The sequence below is a fragment of the Gnatocerus cornutus genome, chromosome 1 (assembly GCF_029298725.1).
Source record: "Gnatocerus cornutus isolate USDA-ARS CGAHR chromosome 1, icGnaCorn1.1, whole genome shotgun sequence".
Taxonomy (NCBI): Eukaryota; Metazoa; Arthropoda; class Insecta; order Coleoptera; family Tenebrionidae; genus Gnatocerus; species Gnatocerus cornutus.
This window is the reverse complement of record NC_142233.1, coordinates 2,750,706-2,773,261: the sequence shown is the minus strand read 5'-3', so window position 1 is coordinate 2,773,261 and position 22,556 is coordinate 2,750,706.

Below are 22,556 nucleotides of genomic sequence, written 5' to 3'. Positions count from 1 at the left end.
ATCTACAAAATCATGATTTTTTACCAAGATTCAACGGCTGAATTGCAAGAAAACAGCAGAATTCTGCACGAAATCGTCAAAATTCTTAGAGAAAACCGCATATTTCGATGCAAAACGACGATTTCTCGCCGATTTTCGATGTTTTCTGGCTTGAATTCGCAGAGAAGAGCACGAAATCTACAAAATCATTACTTTTTACCAAGATTCAACGGCTGAATTGCAAGAAAACAGCAGAATTCTGCACGAAATCATCAAAATTCTTAGAGAAAACCGCATATTTCGATGCAAAACGACGATTTCTCGCTGATTTTCGTTGTTTTCTATCTTGAATTTGCAAAGAAGAGCACGGAATCTACAAAATCATTACTTATTTACCAAGATTCAACGGCTGAATTGCAAGAACACAGCAGAATTCTGCACGAAATCATCAAAATTCTTACAGAAAACCGCATATTTCGATGCAAAACGACGATTTCTCGCCGATTTTCGTTGTTTTCTGGCTTGAATTCGCAAAGAAGAGTACGAAATCTACAAAATCATCACTTTTTACCAAGATTCAACGGCTGAATTGCAAGAAAACAGCAGAATTCTGCACGAAATCATCAAAATTCTTAGAGAAAACTGCATATTTCGATGCAAAACAACTATTTCTCGCCGATTTTCGTTGTTTTCTATCTTGAATTCGCCAAGAAGAGCACGAAATCTACAAAATCATGACTTTTTACCTAGATTCAACGGCTGAATTGCAGGAAAACAGCAGAATTCTCCACGAAATCATCAAAATTCTTACAGAAAACCGCATATTTCGATGCAAAACGACGATTTTTCGCCGATTTTCGTTGTTTTCTGGCTTGAATTCGCAAAGAAGAGCACGAAATCTACAAAATCATGACTTTTTACCAAGATTCAACGGCTGAATTGCAAGAAATCAGCAGAATTCTGCACGAAATCATCAAAATTCTTACAGAAAACCGCATATTTCGATGCAAAACGACGATTTTTCGCCGATTTTCGATGTTGTCTGGCTTGAATTCGCAAAGAAGAGCACGAAATCTACAAAATCATCACATTTTACCAAGATTCTACGGCTGAATTGCAAGAAAACAGCAGAATTCTGCACGAAATCATCAAAATTCTTACAGAAAACCGCATATTTCGATGCAAAACGACGATTTCTCGCCGATTTTCGTTGTTTTCTGGCTTGAATTCGCAAAGAAGAGCACGAAATCTACAAAATCATGACTTTTTACCAAGATTCAACGGCTGAATTGCAAGAAAACAGCAGAATTCTGCACGAAATCATCAAAATTCTTAGAGAAAACTGCATATTTCGATGCAAAACAACGATTTCTCGCCGATTTTCGTTGTTTTCTATCTTGAATTCGCCAAGAAGAACACGAAATCTACAAAATCATGAGTTTTTACCTAGATGCAACGGCTGAATTGCAAGAAAACAGCAGAATTCTGCACGAAATCATCAAAATTCTTGCAGAAAACCGCATATTTCGATGCAAAACAACGATTTCTCGCCGATTTTCGTTGTTTTCTATCTTGAATTCGCCAAGAAGAGCACGAAATCTATAAAATCATGACTTTTTACCAAGATTCAACGGCTGAATTGCAAGAAAACAGCAGAATTCTGCACGAAATCATTAAAATTCTTACAGAAAACCGCATATTTCGATGCAAAACGACGATTTCTCGCCGATTTTCGTTGTTTTCTGGCATGAATTTGCAATAAAGAGCACGAAATCTACAAAATCATGACTTTTTACCAAGATTCAACGGCTGAATTGCAAGAAAACAGCAGAATTCTGCACGAAATCATCAAAATTCCTAGAGAAAACCGCATATTTCGATGCAAAACGACGATTTCTCGCTGATTTTCGTTGTTTTCTATCTTGAATTCGCAAAGAAGATCACAAAATCTACAAAATTATGACTTTTTACCAAGATTCAACGGCTGAATTGCAAGAAAACAGCAGAATTCTGCACGAAATCGTCAAAATTCTTAGAGAAAACCGCATATTTCGATGCAAAACGACGATTTCTCGCCGATTTTCGATGTTGTCTGGCTTGAATTCGCAAAGAAGAGCACGAAATCTATAAAATCATTACTTTTTACCAAGATTCAACGGCTGAATTGCAAGAAAACAGCAGAATTCTGCACGAAATCATCAAAATTCTTAGAGAAAACCGCATATTTCGATGCAAAACGACGATTTCTCGCTGATTTTCGTTGTTTTCTATCTTGAATTTGCAAAGAAGAGCACGGAATCTACAAAATCATGACTTATTTACCAAGATTCAACGGCTGAATTGCAAGAAATCAGCAGAATTCTGCACGAAATCGTCAAAATTCTTAGAGAAAACTGCATATTTCGATGCAAAACAACTATTTCTCGCCGATTTTCGTTGTTTTCTATCTTGAATTCGCCAAGAAGAGCACGAAATCTACAAATTCATGACTTTTTACCTAGATTCAACGGCTGAATTGCAGGAAAACAGCAGAATTCTCCACGAAATCATCAAAATTCTTACAGAAAACCGCATATTTCGATGCAAAACAACTATTTCTCGCCGATTTTCGTTGTTTTCTATCTTGAATTCGCCAAGAAGAGCACGAAATCAACAAAATCATGACTTTTTACCAAGATTCAACGGCTGAATTGCAAGAAATCAGCAGAATTCTGCACGAAATCATCAAAATTCTTACAGAAAACCGCATATTTCGATGCTAAACGACTGTTTCTCGCCGATTTTCGTTGTTTTCTGGCATGAATTTGCAAAGAAGAGCACGAAATCCACAAAATCATGACTTTTTACCAAGATTCAACAGCTGAATTGCAAGAAAACAGCAGAATTCTGCACGAAATCATCAAAATTCTTAGAGAAAACCGCATATTTCGATGCAAAACGACGATTTCTCGCTGATTTTCGTTGTTTTCTATCTTGAATTCGCAAAGAAGAGCACAAAATCTACAAAATCATGATTTTTTACCAAGATTCAACGGCTGAATTGCAAGAAAACAGCAGAATTCTGCACGAAATCGTCAAAATTCTTAGAGAAAACCGCATATTTCGATGCAAAACGACGATTTCTCGCCGATTTTCGATGTTTTCTGGCTTGAATTCGCAGAGAAGAGCACGAAATCTACAAAATCATTACTTTTTACCAAGATTCAACGGCTGAATTGCAAGAAAACAGCAGAATTCTGCACGAAATCATCAAAATTCTTAGAGAAAACCGCATATTTCGATGCAAAACGACGATTTCTCGCCGATTTTCGTTGTTTTCTGGCTTGAATTCGCAAAGAAGAGCACGAAATCTACAAAATCATCACTTTTTACCAAGATTCAACGGCTGAATTGCAAGAAAACAGCAGAATTCTGCACGAAATCATCAAAATTCTTAGAGAAAACCGCATATTTCGATGCAAAACGACGATTTCTCGCCGATTTTCGTTGTTTTCTGGCTTGAATTCGCAAAAGAGCACGAAATCTACAAAATCATCACTTTTTACCAAGATTCAACGGCTGAATTGCAAGAAAACAGCAGAATTCTGCACGAAATCATCAAAATTCTTAGTGATAACTGCATATTTCGATGCAAAACAACGATTTCTCGCCGATTATCGTTGTTTTCTATCTTGAATTTGCCAAGAAGAGCACGAAATCTACAAAATCATGACTTTTTACCTAGATTCAACGGCTGAATTGCAGGAAAACAGCAGAATTCTCCACGAAATCATCAAAATTCTTACAGAAAACCGCATATTTCGATGCAAAACGACGATTTTTCGCCGATTTTCGATGTTTTCTGGCTTGAATTCGCAAAGAAGAGCACGAAATCTACAAAATCATGACATTTTACCAAGATTCAACGGCTGAATTGCAAGAAAACAGCAGAATTCTGCACGAAATCGTCAAAATTCTTAGAGAAAACCGCTTATTTCGATGCAAAACGACGATTTCTCGCCGATTTTCGATGTTTTCTGGCTTGAATTCGCAAAGAAGAGCACGAAATCTACAAAATCATTACTTTTTACCAAGATTCAACGGTTGAATTGCAAGAAAACAGCAGAATTCTGCACGAAATCATTAAAATTCTTAGAGAAAACCGCATATTTCGATGCAAAACGACGATTTCTCGCTGATTTTCGTTGTTTTCTATCTTGAATTTGCAAAGAAGAGCACGGAATCTACAAAATCATGACTTTTTACCTAGATTCAACGGCTGAATTGCAGGAAAACAGCAGAATTCTCCACGAAATCATCAAAATTCTTACAGAAAACCGCATATTTCGATGCAAAACGACGATTTTTCGCCGATTTTCGTTGTTTTCTGGCTTGAATTCGCAAAGAAGAGCACGAAATCTACAAAATCATGACTTTTTACCAAGATTCAACGGCTGAATTGCAAGAAATCAGCAGAATTCTGCACGAAATCATCAAAATTCTTACAGAAAACCGCATATTTCGATGCTAAACGACTGTTTCTCGCCGATTTTCGTTGTTTTCTGGCATGAATTTGCAAAGAAGAGCACGAAATCCACAAAATCATGACTTTTTACCAAGATTCAACAGCTGAATTGCAACAAAACAGCAGAATTCTGCACGAAATCATCAAAATTCTTAGAGAAAACCGCATATTTCGATGCAAAACGACGATTTCTCGCTGATTTTCGTTGTTTTCTATCTTGAATTCGCAAAGAAGAGCACAAAATCTACAAAATCATGATTTTTTACCAAGATTCAACGGCTGAATTGCAAGAAAACAGCAGAATTCTGCACGAAATCGTCAAAATTCTTAGAGAAAACCGCATATTTCGATGCAAAACGACGATTTCTCGCCGATTTTCGATGTTTTCTGGCTTGAATTCGCAGAGAAGAGCACGAAATCTACAAAATCATTACTTTTTACCAAGATTCAACGGCTGAATTGCAAGAAAACAGCAGAATTCTGCACGAAATCATCAAAATTCTTAGAGAAAACCGCATATTTCGATGCAAAACGACGATTTCTCGCCGATTTTCGTTGTTTTCTGGCTTGAATTCGCAAAGAAGAGCACGAAATCTACAAAATCATCACTTTTTACCAAGATTCAACGGCTGAATTGCAAGAAAATAGCAGAATTCTGCACGAAATCATCAAAATTCTTAGAGAAAACCGCATATTTCGATGCAAAACGACGATTTCTCGCCGATTTTCGTTGTTTTCTGGCTTGAATTCGCAAAAGAGCACGAAATCTACAAAATCATCACTTTTTACCAAGATTCAACGGCTGAATTGCAAGAAAACAGCAGAATTGTGCACGAAATCATCAAAATTCTTAGTGATAACTGCATATTTCGATGCAAAACAACGATTTCTCGCCGATTATCGTTGTTTTCTATCTTGAATTTGCCAAGAAGAGCACGAAATCTACAAAATCATGACTTTTTACCTAGATTCAACGGCTGAATTGCAGGAAAACAGCAGAATTCTCCACGAAATCATCAAAATTCTTACAGAAAACCGCATATTTCGATGCAAAACGACGATTTTTCGCCGATTTTCGATGTTTTCTGGCTTGAATTCGCAAAGAAGAGCACGAAATCTACAAAATCATGACATTTTACCAAGATTCAACGGCTGAATTGCAAGAAAACAGCAGAATTCTGCACGAAATCGTCAAAATTCTTAGAGAAAACCGCTTATTTCGATGCAAAACGACGATTTCTCGCCGATTTTCGATGTTTTCTGGCTTGAATTCGCAAAGAAGAGCACGAAATCTACAAAATCATTACTTTTTACCAAGATTCAACGGTTGAATTGCAAGAAAACAGCAGAATTCTGCACGAAATCATCAAAATTCTTAGAGAAAACCGCATATTTCGATGCAAAACGACGATTTCTCGCTGATTTTCGTTGTTTTCTATCTTGAATTTGCAAAGAAGAGCACGGAATCTACAAAATCATGACTTTTTACCAAGATTCAACGGCTGAATTGCAAGAACACAGCAGAATTCTGCACGAAATCATCAAAATTCTTACAGAAAACAGCAGAATTCTGCACGAAATCATCAAAATTCTTAGAGAAAACCGCATATTTCGATGCAAAACGACGATTTCTCGCCGATTTTCGTTGTTTTCTGGCTTGAATTCGCAAAGAAGAGCACGAAATCTACAAAATCATGACTTTTTACCAAAATTCAACGGCTGAATTGCAAGAAAACAGCAGAATTCTGCCCGAAATCATCAATATTCTTAGAGAAAACTGCATATTTCGATGCAAAACAACGATTTCTCGCCGATTTTCGTTGTTTTCTATCTTGAATTCGCCAAGAAGAGCACGAAATCTACAAAATCATGACTTTTTACCTAGATTCAACGGCTGAATTGCAAGAAAACAGCAGAATTCTGCACGAAATCATCAAAATTCTTACAGAAAATCGCATATTTCGATGCAAAACAAGGATTTCTCGCCGATTTTCGTTGTTTTCTATCTTGAATTCGCCAAGAAGAGCACGAAATCTATAAAATCATGACTTTTTACCTAGATTCAACGGCTGAATTGCAAGAAAACAGCAGAATTCTGCACGAAATCATCAAAATTCTTACAGAAAACCGCATATTTCGATGCAAAACGACGATTTCTCGCCGATTTTCGTTGTTTTCTCGCTTGAATTCGCAAAGAAGGGCACGAAATCTACAAAATCATGACTTTTTACCAAGATTCAACGGCTGAATTGCAAGAAAACAGCAGAATTCTGCACGAAATCATCAAAATTCTTACAGAAAACCGCATATTTCGATGCAAAACGACGATTTCTCGCTGATTTTCGTTGTTTTCTATCTTGAATTTGCAAAGAAGAGCACGAAATCTACAAAATCATGACTTTTTACCAAGATTCAACGGCTGAATTGCAAGTAAACAGCAGAATTCTGCACGAAATCGTCAAAATTCTTAGAGAAAACCGCATATTTCGATGCAAAACGACGATTTCTCGCCGATTTTCGTTGTTTTCTGGCTTGAATTCGCAAAGAAGAGCACGAAATCTACAAAATCATCACTTTTTACCAAGATTCCACGGCTGAATTGCAAGAAAACAGCAGAATTCTGCACGAAATCATCAAAATTCTTAGAGAAAACCGCATATTTCGATGCAAAACGACGATTTCTCGTCGATTTTCGTTGTTTTCTGGCTTGAATTCGCAAAGAAAAGCACGAAATCTACAAAATCATCACTTTTTACCAAGATTCAACGGCTGAATTGCAAGAAAACAGCAGAATTCTGCACGAAATCATCAAAATTCTTAGAGAAAACCGCATATTTCGATGCAAAACGACGATTTCTCGCCGATTTTCGTGGTTTTCTGGCTTGAAATCGCAAAGAAGGGCACGAAATCTACAAAATCATGACTTTTTACCAAGATTCAACGGCTGAATTGCAAGAAAACAGCAGAATTCTGCACGAAATCATCAAAATTCCTAGAGAAAACCGCATATTTCGATGCAAAACGACGATTTCTCGCCGATTTTCGATGTTGTCTGGCTTGAATTCGCAAAGAAGAGCACGAAATCTACAAAATCATTACTTTTTACCAAGATTCAACGGCTGAATTGCAAGAAAACAGCAGAATTCTGCACGAAATCATCAAAATTCTTAGAGAAAACCGCATATTTCGATGCAAAACGACGATTTCTCGCTGATTTTCGTTGTTTTCTATCTTGAATTTGCAAAGAAGAGCACGGAATCTACAAAATCATTACTTATTTACCAAGATTCAACGGCTGAATTGCAAGAACACAGCAGAATTCTGCACGAAATCATCAAAATTCTTACAGAAAACCGCATATTTCGATGCAAAACGACGATTTCTCGCCGATTTTCGTTGTTTTCTGGCTTGAATTCGCAAAGAAGAGTACGAAATCTACAAAATCATCACTTTTTACCAAGATTCAACGGCTGAATTGCAAGAAAACAGCAGAATTCTGCACGAAATCATCAAAATTCTTAGAGAAAACTGCATATTTCGATGCAAAACAACTATTTCTCGCCGATTTTCGTTGTTTTCTATCTTGAATTCGCCAAGAAGAGCACGAAATCTACAAAATCATGACTTTTTACCTAGATTCAACGGCTGAATTGCAGGAAAACAGCAGAATTCTCCACGAAATCATCAAAATTCTTACAGAAAACCGCATATTTCGATGCAAAACGACGATTTTTCGCCGATTTTCGTTGTTTTCTGGCTTGAATTCGCAAAGAAGAGCACGAAATCTACAAAATCATGACTTTTTACCAAGATTCAACGGCTGAATTGCAAGAAATCAGCAGAATTCTGCACGAAATCATCAAAATTCTTACAGAAAACCGCATATTTCGATGCAAAACGACGATTTTTCGCCGATTTTCGATGTTGTCTGGCTTGAATTCGCAAAGAAGAGCACGAAATCTACAAAATCATCACATTTTACCAAGATTCTACGGCTGAATTGCAAGAAAACAGCAGAATTCTGCACGAAATCATCAAAATTCTTACAGAAAACCGCATATTTCGATGCAAAACGACGATTTCTCGCCGATTTTCGTTGTTTTCTGGCTTGAATTCGCAAAGAAGAGCACGAAATCTACAAAATCATGACTTTTTACCAAGATTCAACGGCTGAATTGCAAGAAAACAGCAGAATTCTGCACGAAATCATCAAAATTCTTAGAGAAAACTGCATATTTCGATGCAAAACAACGATTTCTCGCCGATTTTCGTTGTTTTCTATCTTGAATTCGCCAAGAAGAACACGAAATCTACAAAATCATGAGTTTTTACCTAGATTCAACGGCTGAATTGCAAGAAAACAGCAGAATTCTGCACGAAATCATCAAAATTCTTGCAGAAAACCGCATATTTCGATGCAAAACAACGATTTCTCGCCGATTTTCGTTGTTTTCTATCTTGAATTCGCCAAGAAGAGCACGAAATCTATAAAATCATGACTTTTTACCAAGATTCAACGGCTGAATTGCAAGAAAACAGCAGAATTCTGCACGAAATCATTAAAATTCTTACAGAAAACCGCATATTTCGATGCAAAACGACGATTTCTCGCCGATTTTCGTTGTTTTCTGGCATGAATTTGCAATAAAGAGCACGAAATCTACAAAATCATGACTTTTTACCAAGATTCAACGGCTGAATTGCAAGAAAACAGCAGAATTCTGCACGAAATCATCAAAATTCCTAGAGAAAACCGCATATTTCGATGCAAAACGACGATTTCTCGCTGATTTTCGTTGTTTTCTATCTTGAATTCGCAAAGAAGATCACAAAATCTACAAAATTATGACTTTTTACCAAGATTCAACGGCTGAATTGCAAGAAAACAGCAGAATTCTGCACGAAATCGTCAAAATTCTTAGAGAAAACCGCATATTTCGATGCAAAACGACGATTTCTCGCCGATTTTCGATGTTGTCTGGCTTGAATTCGCAAAGAAGAGCACGAAATCTATAAAATCATTACTTTTTACCAAGATTCAACGGCTGAATTGCAAGAAAACAGCAGAATTCTGCACGAAATCATCAAAATTCTTAGAGAAAACCGCATATTTCGATGCAAAACGACGATTTCTCGCTGATTTTCGTTGTTTTCTATCTTGAATTTGCAAAGAAGAGCACGGAATCTACAAAATCATGACTTATTTACCAAGATTCAACGGCTGAATTGCAAGAAATCAGCAGAATTCTGCACGAAATCGTCAAAATTCTTAGAGAAAACTGCATATTTCGATGCAAAACAACTATTTCTCGCCGATTTTCGTTGTTTTCTATCTTGAATTCGCCAAGAAGAGCACGAAATCTACAAATTCATGACTTTTTACCTAGATTCAACGGCTGAATTGCAGGAAAACAGCAGAATTCTCCACGAAATCATCAAAATTCTTACAGAAAACCGCATATTTCGATGCAAAACAACTATTTCTCGCCGATTTTCGTTGTTTTCTATCTTGAATTCGCCAAGAAGAGCACGAAATCAACAAAATCATGACTTTTTACCAAGATTCAACGGCTGAATTGCAAGAAATCAGCAGAATTCTGCACGAAATCATCAAAATTCTTACAGAAAACCGCATATTTCGATGCTAAACGACTGTTTCTCGCCGATTTTCGTTGTTTTCTGGCATGAATTTGCAAAGAAGAGCACGAAATCCACAAAATCATGACTTTTTACCAAGATTCAACAGCTGAATTGCAAGAAAACAGCAGAATTCTGCACGAAATCATCAAAATTCTTAGAGAAAACCGCATATTTCGATGCAAAACGACGATTTCTCGCTGATTTTCGTTGTTTTCTATCTTGAATTCGCAAAGAAGAGCACAAAATCTACAAAATCATGATTTTTTACCAAGATTCAACGGCTGAATTGCAAGAAAACAGCAGAATTCTGCACGAAATCGTCAAAATTCTTAGAGAAAACCGCATATTTCGATGCAAAACGACGATTTCTCGCCGATTTTCGATGTTTTCTGGCTTGAATTCGCAGAGAAGAGCACGAAATCTACAAAATCATTACTTTTTACCAAGATTCAACGGCTGAATTGCAAGAAAACAGCAGAATTCTGCACGAAATCATCAAAATTCTTAGAGAAAACCGCATATTTCGATGCAAAACGACGATTTCTCGCCGATTTTCGTTGTTTTCTGGCTTGAATTCGCAAAGAAGAGCACGAAATCTACAAAATCATCACTTTTTACCAAGATTCAACGGCTGAATTGCAAGAAAACAGCAGAATTCTGCACGAAATCATCAAAATTCTTAGAGAAAACCGCATATTTCGATGCAAAACGACGATTTCTCGCCGATTTTCGTTGTTTTCTGGCTTGAATTCGCAAAAGAGCACGAAATCTACAAAATCATCACTTTTTACCAAGATTCAACGGCTGAATTGCAAGAAAACAGCAGAATTGTGCACGAAATCATCAAAATTCTTAGTGATAACTGCATATTTCGATGCAAAACAACGATTTCTCGCCGATTATCGTTGTTTTCTATCTTGAATTTGCCAAGAAGAGCACGAAATCTACAAAATCATGACTTTTTACCTAGATTCAACGGCTGAATTGCAGGAAAACAGCAGAATTCTCCACGAAATCATCAAAATTCTTACAGAAAACCGCATATTTCGATGCAAAACGACGATTTTTCGCCGATTTTCGATGTTTTCTGGCTTGAATTCGCAAAGAAGAGCACGAAATCTACAAAATCATGACATTTTACCAAGATTCAACGGCTGAATTGCAAGAAAACAGCAGAATTCTGCACGAAATCGTCAAAATTCTTAGAGAAAACCGCTTATTTCGATGCAAAACGACGATTTCTCGCCGATTTTCGATGTTTTCTGGCTTGAATTCGCAAAGAAGAGCACGAAATCTACAAAATCATTACTTTTTACCAAGATTCAACGGTTGAATTGCAAGAAAACAGCAGAATTCTGCACGAAATCATTAAAATTCTTAGAGAAAACCGCATATTTCGATGCAAAACGACGATTTCTCGCTGATTTTCGTTGTTTTCTATCTTGAATTTGCAAAGAAGAGCACGGAATCTACAAAATCATGACTTTTTACCTAGATTCAACGGCTGAATTGCAGGAAAACAGCAGAATTCTCCACGAAATCATCAAAATTCTTACAGAAAACCGCATATTTCGATGCAAAACGACGATTTTTCGCCGATTTTCGTTGTTTTCTGGCTTGAATTCGCAAAGAAGAGCACGAAATCTACAAAATCATGACTTTTTACCAAGATTCAACGGCTGAATTGCAAGAAATCAGCAGAATTCTGCACGAAATCATCAAAATTCTTACAGAAAACCGCATATTTCGATGCTAAACGACTGTTTCTCGCCGATTTTCGTTGTTTTCTGGCATGAATTTGCAAAGAAGAGCACGAAATCCACAAAATCATAACTTTTTACCAAGATTCAACAGCTGAATTGCAAGAAAACAGCAGAATTCTGCACGAAATCATCAAAATTCTTAGAGAAAACCGCATATTTCGATGCAAAACGACGATTTCTCGCTGATTTTCGTTGTTTTCTATCTTGAATTCGCAAAGAAGAGCACAAAATCTACAAAATCATGATTTTTTACCAAGATTCAACGGCTGAATTGCAAGAAAACAGCAGAATTCTGCACGAAATCGTCAAAATTCTTAGAGAAAACCGCATATTTCGATGCAAAACGACGATTTCTCGCCGATTTTCGATGTTTTCTGGCTTGAATTCGCAGAGAAGAGCACGAAATCTACAAAATCATTACTTTTTACCAAGATTCAACGGCTGAATTGCAAGAAAACAGCAGAATTCTGCACGAAATCATCAAAATTCTTAGAGAAAACCGCATATTTCGATGCAAAACGACGATTTCTCGCCGATTTTCGTTGTTTTCTGGCTTGAATTCGCAAAGAAGAGCACGAAATCTACAAAATCATCACTTTTTACCAAGATTCAACGGCTGAATTGCAAGAAAACAGCAGAATTCTGCACGAAATCATCAAAATTCTTAGAGAAAACCGCATATTTCGATGCAAAACGACGATTTCTCGCCGATTTTCGTTGTTTTCTGGCTTGAATTCGCAAAAGAGCACGAAATCTACAAAATCATCACTTTTTACCAAGATTCAACGGCTGAATTGCAAGAAAACAGCAGAATTGTGCACGAAATCATCAAAATTCTTAGTGATAACTGCATATTTCGATGCAAAACAACGATTTCTCGCCGATTATCGTTGTTTTCTATCTTGAATTTGCCAAGAAGAGCACGAAATCTACAAAATCATGACTTTTTACCTAGATTCAACGGCTGAATTGCAGGAAAACAGCAGAATTCTCCACGAAATCATCAAAATTCTTACAGAAAACCGCATATTTCGATGCAAAACGACGATTTTTCGCCGATTTTCGATGTTTTCTGGCTTGAATTCGCAAAGAAGAGCACGAAATCTACAAAATCATGACATTTTACCAAGATTCAACGGCTGAATTGCAAGAAAACAGCAGAATTCTGCACGAAATCGTCAAAATTCTTAGAGAAAACCGCTTATTTCGATGCAAAACGACGATTTCTCGCCGATTTTCGATGTTTTCTGGCTTGAATTCGCAAAGAAGAGCACGAAATCTACAAAATCATTACTTTTTACCAAGATTCAACGGTTGAATTGCAAGAAAACAGCAGAATTCTGCACGAAATCATCAAAATTCTTAGAGAAAACCGCATATTTCGATGCAAAACGACGATTTCTCGCTGATTTTCGTTGTTTTCTATCTTGAATTTGCAAAGAAGAGCACGGAATCTACAAAATCATGACTTTTTACCAAGATTCAACGGCTGAATTGCAAGAACACAGCAGAATTCTGCACGAAATCATCAAAATTCTTACAGAAAACAGCAGAATTCTGCACGAAATCATCAAAATTCTTAGAGAAAACCGCATATTTCGATGCAAAACGACGATTTCTCGCCGATTTTCGTTGTTTTCTGGCTTGAATTCGCAAAGAAGAGCACGAAATCTACAAAATCATGACTTTTTACCAAAATTCAACGGCTGAATTGCAAGAAAACAGCAGAATTCTGCCCGAAATCATCAATATTCTTAGAGAAAACTGCATATTTCGATGCAAAACAACGATTTCTCGCCGATTTTCGTTGTTTTCTATCTTGAATTCGCCAAGAAGAGCACGAAATCTACAAAATCATGACTTTTTACCTAGATTCAACGGCTGAATTGCAAGAAAACAGCAGAATTCTGCACGAAATCATCAAAATTCTTACAGAAAATCGCATATTTCGATGCAAAACAAGGATTTCTCGCCGATTTTCGTTGTTTTCTATCTTGAATTCGCCAAGAAGAGCACGAAATCTATAAAATCATGACTTTTTACCTAGATTCAACGGCTGAATTGCAAGAAAACAGCAGAATTCTGCACGAAATCATCAAAATTCTTACAGAAAACCGCATATTTCGATGCAAAACGACGATTTCTCGCCGATTTTCGTTGTTTTCTCGCTTGAATTCGCAAAGAAGGGCACGAAATCTACAAAATCATGACTTTTTACCAAGATTCAACGGCTGAATTGCAAGAAAACAGCAGAATTCTGCACGAAATCATCAAAATTCTTACAGAAAACCGCATATTTCGATGCAAAACGACGATTTCTCGCTGATTTTCGTTGTTTTCTATCTTGAATTTGCAAAGAAGAGCACGAAATCTACAAAATCATGACTTTTTACCAAGATTCAACGGCTGAATTGCAAGTAAACAGCAGAATTCTGCACGAAATCGTCAAAATTCTTAGAGAAAACCGCATATTTCGATGCAAAACGACGATTTCTCGCCGATTTTCGTTGTTTTCTGGCTTGAATTCGCAAAGAAGAGCACGAAATCTACAAAATCATCACTTTTTACCAAGATTCCACGGCTGAATTGCAAGAAAACAGCAGAATTCTGCACGAAATCATCAAAATTCTTAGAGAAAACCGCATATTTCGATGCAAAACGACGATTTCTCGTCGATTTTCGTTGTTTTCTGGCTTGAATTCGCAAAGAAAAGCACGAAATCTACAAAATCATCACTTTTTACCAAGATTCAACGGCTGAATTGCAAGAAAACAGCAGAATTCTGCACGAAATCATCAAAATTCTTAGAGAAAACCGCATATTTCGATGCAAAACGACGATTTCTCGCCGATTTTCGTGGTTTTCTGGCTTGAAATCGCAAAGAAGGGCACGAAATCTACAAAATCATGACTTTTTACCAAGATTCAACGGCTGAATTGCAAGAAAACAGCAGAATTCTGCACAAAATCATCAAAATTCTTACAGAAAACCGCATATTTCGATGCAAAACGATTATTTCTCGCCGATTTTCGTTGTTTTCTGGCTTGAATTCGCAAAGAAGTGCACGAAATCTACAAAATCATGACTTTTTACCAAGATTCAACGGCTGAATTGCATGAAAACAGCAGAATTCTGCACGAAATCATCAAAATTCTTACAGAAAACCGCATATTTCGATGCAAAACGACGATTTCTCGCCGATTTTCGTTGTTTTCTGGCTTGAATTCGCAAAGAAGAGCACGAAATCTACAAAATCATGACTTTTTACCTAGATTCAACGGCTGAATTGCAAGAAAACAGCAGAATTCTGCACGAAATCATCAAAATTCTTACAGAAAACCGCATATTTCGATGCAAAACGACGATTTCTCGCTGATTTTCGTTGTTTTCTATCTTGAATTTGCAAAGAAGAGCACGAAATCTACAAAATCATGACTTTTTACCAAGATTCAACGGCTGAATTGCAAGTAAACAGCAGAATTCTGCACGAAATCGTCAAAATTCTTAGAGAAAACCGCATATTTCGATGCAAAACGACGATTTCTCGCCGATTTTCGTTGTTTTCTGGCTTGAATTCGCAAAGAAGAGCACGAAATCTACAAAATCATCACTTTTTACCAAGATTCCACGGCTGAATTGCAAGAAAACAGCAGCATTCTGCACGAAATCATCAAAATTCTTAGAGAAAACCGCATATTTCGATGCAAAACGACGATTTCTCGCCGATTTTCGTTGTTTTCTGGCTTGAATTCGCAAAGAAGAGCACGAAATCTACAAAATCATCACTTTTTACCAAGATTCAACGGCTGAATTGCAAGAAAACAGCAGAATTCTGCACGAAATCATCAAAATTCTTAGAGAAAACCGCATATTTCGATGCAAAACGACGATTTCTCGCCGATTTTCGTGGTTTTCTGGCTTGAAATCGCAAAGAAGAGCACGAAATCTACAAAATCATGACTTTTTACCAAGATTCAACGGCTGAATTGCAAGAAAACAGCAGAATTCTGCACAAAATCATCAAAATTCTTACAGAAAACCGCATATTTCGATGCAAAACGATTATTTCTCGCCGATTTTCGTTGTTTTCTGGCTTGAATTCGCAAAGAAGTGCACGAAATCTACAAAATCATGACTTTTTACCAAGATTCAACGGCTGAATTGCATGAAAACAGCAGAATTCTGCACGAAATCATCAAAATTCTTACAGAAAACCGCATATTTCGATGCAAAACGACGATTTCTCGCCGATTTTCGTTGTTTTCTGGCTTGAATTCGCAAAGAAGAGCACGAAATCTACAAAATCATGACTTTTTACTAAGATTCAACGGCTGAATTGCAAGAAAACCGCAGAATTCTGCACGAAATCATCAAAATTCTTACAGAAAACCGCAGTTTTCGATGCAAATCGACGATTTCTCACCGATTTTCGTTGTTTCTGGCTTGAATTCGCAAAGAAGAGCACGAAATCTACAAAATCATGACTTTTTACCAAGATTCAACGGCTGAATTGCAAGAAAACAGCAGAATTCTGCACGAAATCATCAAAATTCTTACAGAAAACCGCATATTTCGATGCAAAACAACGATTTCTCGCCGATTTTCGTTGTTTTCTGGCTTGAATTCGCAAAGAAGAGCACGAAATCTACAAAATCATGACTTTTTACCAAGATTCAACGGCTGAATTGCAAGAAAACAGCAGAATTCTGCACGAAATCATCAAAATTCTTAGAGAAAACTGCATATTTCGATGCAAAACAACGATTTCTCGCCGATTTTCGTTGTTTTCTATCTTGAATTCGCCAAGAAGAGCACGAAATCTACAAAATCATGACTTTTTACCTAGATTCAACGGCTGAATTGCAAGAAAACAGCAGAATTCTGCACGAAATCATCAAAATTCTTACAGAAAACCGCATATTTCGATGCAAAACAACGATTTCTCGCCGATTTTCGTTGTTTTCTATCTTGAATTCGCCAAGAAGAGCACGAAATCTATAAAATCATGACTTTTTACCAAGATTCAACGGCTGAATTGCAAGAAAACAGCAGAATTCTGCACGAAATCATTAAAATTCTTACAGAAAACCGCATATTTCGATGCAAAACGACGATTTCTCGCCGATTTTCGTTGTTTTCTGGCATGAATTTGCAAAGAAGAGCACGAAATCTACAAAATCATGACTTTTTACCAAGATTCAACGGCTGAATTGCAAGAAAACAGCAGAATTCTGCACGAAATCATCAAAATTCCTAGAGAAAACCGCATATTTCGATGCAAAACGACGATTTCTCGCTGATTTTCGTTGTTTTCTATCTTGAATTCGCAAAGAAGAGCACGAAATCTACAAAATCATGACTTTTTACCAAGATTCAACGGCTGAATTGCAAGTAAACAGCAGAATTCTGCACGAAATCGTCAAAATTCTTAGAGAAAACCGCATATTTCGATGCAAAACGACGATTTCTCGCCGATTTTCGTTGTTTTCTGGCTTGAATTCGCAAAGAAGAGCACGAAATCTACAAAATCATCACTTTTTACCAAGATTCAACGGCTGAATTGCAAGAAAACAGCAGAATTCTGCACGAAATCATCAAAATTTTTAGAGAAAACCGCATATTTCGATGCAAAACGACGATTTCTCGCCGATTTTCGTTGTTTCCTGGCTTGAATTCGCAAAGAAGTGCACGAAATCTACAAAATCATGACTTTTTACCAAGATTCAACGGCTGAATTGCAAGAAAACAGCAGAATTCTGCACGAAATCATCAAAATTCTTACAGAAAACCGCATATTTCGATGCAAAACGACGATTTCTCGCCGATTTTCGTTGTTTTCTGGCATGAATTTGCAAAGAAGAGCACGAAATCTACAAAATCATCACTTTTTACCAAGATTCTACAGCTGAATTGCAAGAAAACAGCAGAATTCTGCACGAAATTATCAAAATTCTTACAGAAAACCGCATATTTCGATGCAAAACGACGATTTCTCGCCGATTTTCGTTGTTTTCTCGCTTGAATTCGCAAAGAAGAGCACGAAATCTACAAAATCATGACTTTTTACCAAGATTCAACGGCTGAATTGCAAGAAAGCAGCAGAATTCTGCACGAAATCATCAAAATTCTTACAGAAAACCGCATATTTCGATGCAAAACGACGATTTCTCGCCGATTTTCGTTGTTTTCTGGCATGAATTTGCAAAGAAGAGCACGAAATCTACAAAATCATGACCTTTTACCAAGATTCAACGGCTGAATTGCAAGAAAACAGCAGAATTCTGCACGAAATCATCAAAATTCTTATAGAAAACCGCATATTTCGATGCAAAACGACGATTTCTCGCTGATTTTCGTTGTTTTCTATCTTGAATTCGCATAGAAGAGCACGAAATCTACAAAATCATCACATTTTACCAAGATTCTACGGCTGAATTGCAAGAAAACAGCAGAATTCTGCACGAAATCATCAAAATTCTTACAGAAAACCGCATATTTCGATGCAAAACGACGATTTCTCGCCGATTTTCGTTGTTTTCTGGCTTGAATTCGCAAAGAAGAGCACGAAATCTACAAAATCATGACTTTTTACCAAGATTCAACGGCTGAATTGCAAGAAAACAGCAGAATTCTGCACGAAATCATCAAAATTCTTAGAGAAAACTGCATATTTCGATGCAAAACAACGATTTCTCGCTGATTTTCGTTGTTTTCTATCTTGAATTCGCCAAGAAGAGCACGAAATCTACAAAATCATGACTTTTTACCTAGATTCAACGGCTGAATTGCAAGAAAACAGCAGAATTCTGCACGAAATCATCAAAATTCTTGCAGAAAACCGCATATTTCGATGCAAAACAACGATTTCTCGCCGATTTTCGTTGTTTTCTATCTTGAATTCGCCAAGAAGAGCACGAAATCTATAAAATCATGACTTTTTACCAAGATTCAACGGCTGAATTGCAAGAAAACAGCAGAATTCTGCACGAAATCATTAAAATTCTTACAGAAAACCGCATATTTCGATGCAAAACGACGATTTCTCGCCGATTTTCGTTGTTTTCTGGCATAAATTTGCAAAGATGAGCACGAAATCTACAAAATCATGACTTTTTACCAAGATTCAACGGCTGAATTGCAAGAAAACAGCAGAATTCTGCACGAAATCATCAAAATTCCTAGAGAAAACCGCATATTTCGATGCAAAACGACGATTTCTCGCTGATTTTCGTTGTTTTCTATCTTGAATTCGCAAAGAAGAGCACGAAATCTACAAAATCATGACTTTTTACCAAGATTCAACGGCTGAATTGCAAGTAAACAGCAGAATTCTGCACGAAATCGTCAAAATTCTTAGAGAAAACCGCATATTTCGATGCAAAACGACGATTTCTCGCCGATTTTCGTTGTTTTCTGGCTTGAATTCGCAAAGAAGAGCACGAAATCTACAAAATCATGACTTTTTACCAAGATTCAACGGCTGAATTGCAAGAAAACAGCAGAATTCTGCACGAAATCATCAAAATGCTTACAGAAAACCGCATATTTCGATGCAAAACAACGATTTCTCGCCGATTTTCGTTGTTTTCTGGCTTGAATTCGCAAAGAAGAGCACGAAATCTACAAAATCATCACATTTTACCAAGATTCTACGGCTGAATTGCAAGAAAACAGCAGAATTCTGCACGAAATCATCAAACTTCTTACAGAAAACCGCATATTTCGATGCAAAACGACGATTTCTCGCCGATTTTCGTTGTTTTCTGGCTTGAATTCGCAAAGAAGAGCACGAAATCTACAAAATCATGACATTTTACCAAGATTCAACGGCTGAATTGCAAGAAAACAGCAGAATTCTGCACGAAATCATCAAAATTCTTTGAGAAAACTGCATATTTCGATGCAAAACAACGATTTTTCGCCGATTTTCGTTGTTTTCTATCTTGAATTCGCCAAGAAGAGCACGAAATCTACAAAATCATGACTTTTTACCTAGATTCAACGGCTGAATTGCAAGAAAACAGCAGAATTCTGCACGAAATCATCAAAATTCTTACAGAAAACCGCATATTTCGATGCAAAACAACGATTTCTCGCCGATTTTCGTTGTTTTCTATCTTGAATTCGCCAAGAAGAGCACGAAATCTACAAAATCATGACTTTTCACCAAGATTCAACGGCTGAATTGCAAGAAAACAGCAGAATTCTGCACGAAATCATCAAAATTCTTACAGAAAACCGCATATTTCGATGCAAAACGACGATTTCTCGCCGATTTTCGGTGTTTTCTGGCATGAATTTGAAAAGAAGAGCACGAAATCTACAAAATCATGACTTTTTACCAAGATTCAACGGCTGAATTGCAAGAAAACAGCAGAATTCTGCACGAAATCATCAAAATTCTTACAGAAAACCGCATATTTCGATGCAAAACGACGATTTCTCGCCGATTTTCGTTGTTTTCTGGCATGAATTTGCAATGAAGAGCACGAAATCTACAAAATCATCACTTTTTACCAAGATTCTACGGCCGAATTGCAAGAAAACAGCAGAATTCTGCACGAAATCATCAAAATTCTTACAGAAAACCGCATATTTCGATGCAAAACAACAATTTCTCGCCGATTTTCGTTGTTTTCTATCTTGAATTCGCCAAGAAGAGCACGAAATCTACAAAATCATGACTTTTTACCTAGATTCAACGGCTGAATTGCAAGAAAACAGCAGAATTCTGCACGAAATCATCAAAATTCTTACAGAAAACCGCATATTTCGATGCAAAATAACGATTTCTCGCCGATTTTCGTTGTTTTCTATCTTGAATTCGCCAAGAAGAGCACAAAATCTATAAAATCATGACTTTTTACCTACATTCAACGGCTGAATTGCAAGAAAACAGCAGAATTCTGCACGAAATCGTCAAAATTCTTAGAGAAAACCGCATATTTCGATGCAAAACGACGATTTCTCGCCGATTTTCGTTGTTTTCTGGCTTGAATTCGCAAAGAAGAGCACGAAATCTACAAAATCATCACTTTTTACCAAGATTCCACGGCTGAATTGCAAGAAAACAGCAGAATTCTGCACGAAATCATCAAAATTCTTAGAGAAAACCGCATATTTCGATGCAAAACGGCGATTTCTCGCCGATTTTCGTTGTTTTCTGGCTTGAATTCGCAAAGAAGAGCACGAAATCTACAAAATCATCACTTTTTACCAAGATTCAACGGCTGAATTGCAAGAAAACAGCAGAATTCTGCACGAAATCATCAAAATTCTTAGAGAAAACCGCATATTTCGATGCAAAACGACGATTTCTCGCCGATTTTCGTGGTTTTCTGGCTTGAAATCGCAAAGAAGAGCACGAAATCTACAAAATCATGACTTTTTACCAAGATTCAACGGCTGAATTGCAAGAAAACAGCAGAATTCTGCACAAAATCATCAAAATTCTTACAGAAAACCGCATATTTCGATGCAAAACGATTATTTCTCGCCGATTTTCGTTGTTTTCTGGCTTGAATTCGCAAAGAAGTGCACGAAATCTACAAAATCATGACTTTTTACCAAGATTCAACGGCTGAATTGCATGAAAACAGCAGAATTCTGCACGAAATCATCAAAATTCTTACAGAAAACCGCATATTTCGATGCAAAACGACGATTTCTCGCCGATTTTCGTTGTTTTCTGGCTTGAATTCGCAAAGAAGAGCACGAAATCTACAAAATCATGACTTTTTACTAAGATTCAACGGCTGAATTGCAAGAAAACCGCAGAATTCTGCACGAAATCATCAAAATTCTTACAGAAAACCGCAGTTTTCGATGCAAATCGACGATTTCTCACCGATTTTCGTTGTTTTCTGGCTTGAATTCGCAAAGAAGAGCACGAAATCTACAAAATCATGACTTTTTACCAAGATTCAACGGCTGAATTGCAAGAAAACAGCAGAATTCTGCACGAAATCATCAAAATTCTTACAGAAAACCGCATATTTCGATGCAAAACAAGGATTTCTCGCCGATTTTCGTTGTTTTCTGGCTTGAATTCGCAAAGAAGAGCACGAAATCTACAAAATCATGACTTTTTACCAAGATTCAACGGCTGAATTGCAAGAAAACAGCAGAATTCTGCACGAAATCATCAAAATTCTTAGAGAAAACTGCATATTTCGATGCAAAACAACGATTTCTCGCCGATTTTCGTTGTTTTCTATCTTGAATTCGCCAAGAAGAGCACGAAATCTACAAAATCATGACTTTTTACCTAGATTCAACGGCTGAATTGCAAGAAAACAGCAGAATTCTGCACGAAATCATCAAAATTCTTACAGAAAACCGCATATTTCGATGCAAAACAACGATTTCTCGCCGATTTTCGTTGTTTTCTATCTTGAATTCGCCAAGAAGAGCACGAAATCTACAAAATCATGACTTTTTACCAAGATTCAACGGCTGAATTGCAAGAAAACAGCAGAATTCTGCACGAAATCATTAAAATTCTTACAGAAAACCGCATATTTCGATGCAAAACGACGATTTCTCGCCGATTTTCGTTGTTTTCTGGCATGAATTTGCAAAGAAGAGCACGAAATCTACAAAATCATGACTTTTTACCAAGATTCAACGGCTGAATTGCAAGAAAACAGCAGAATTCTGCACGAAATCAT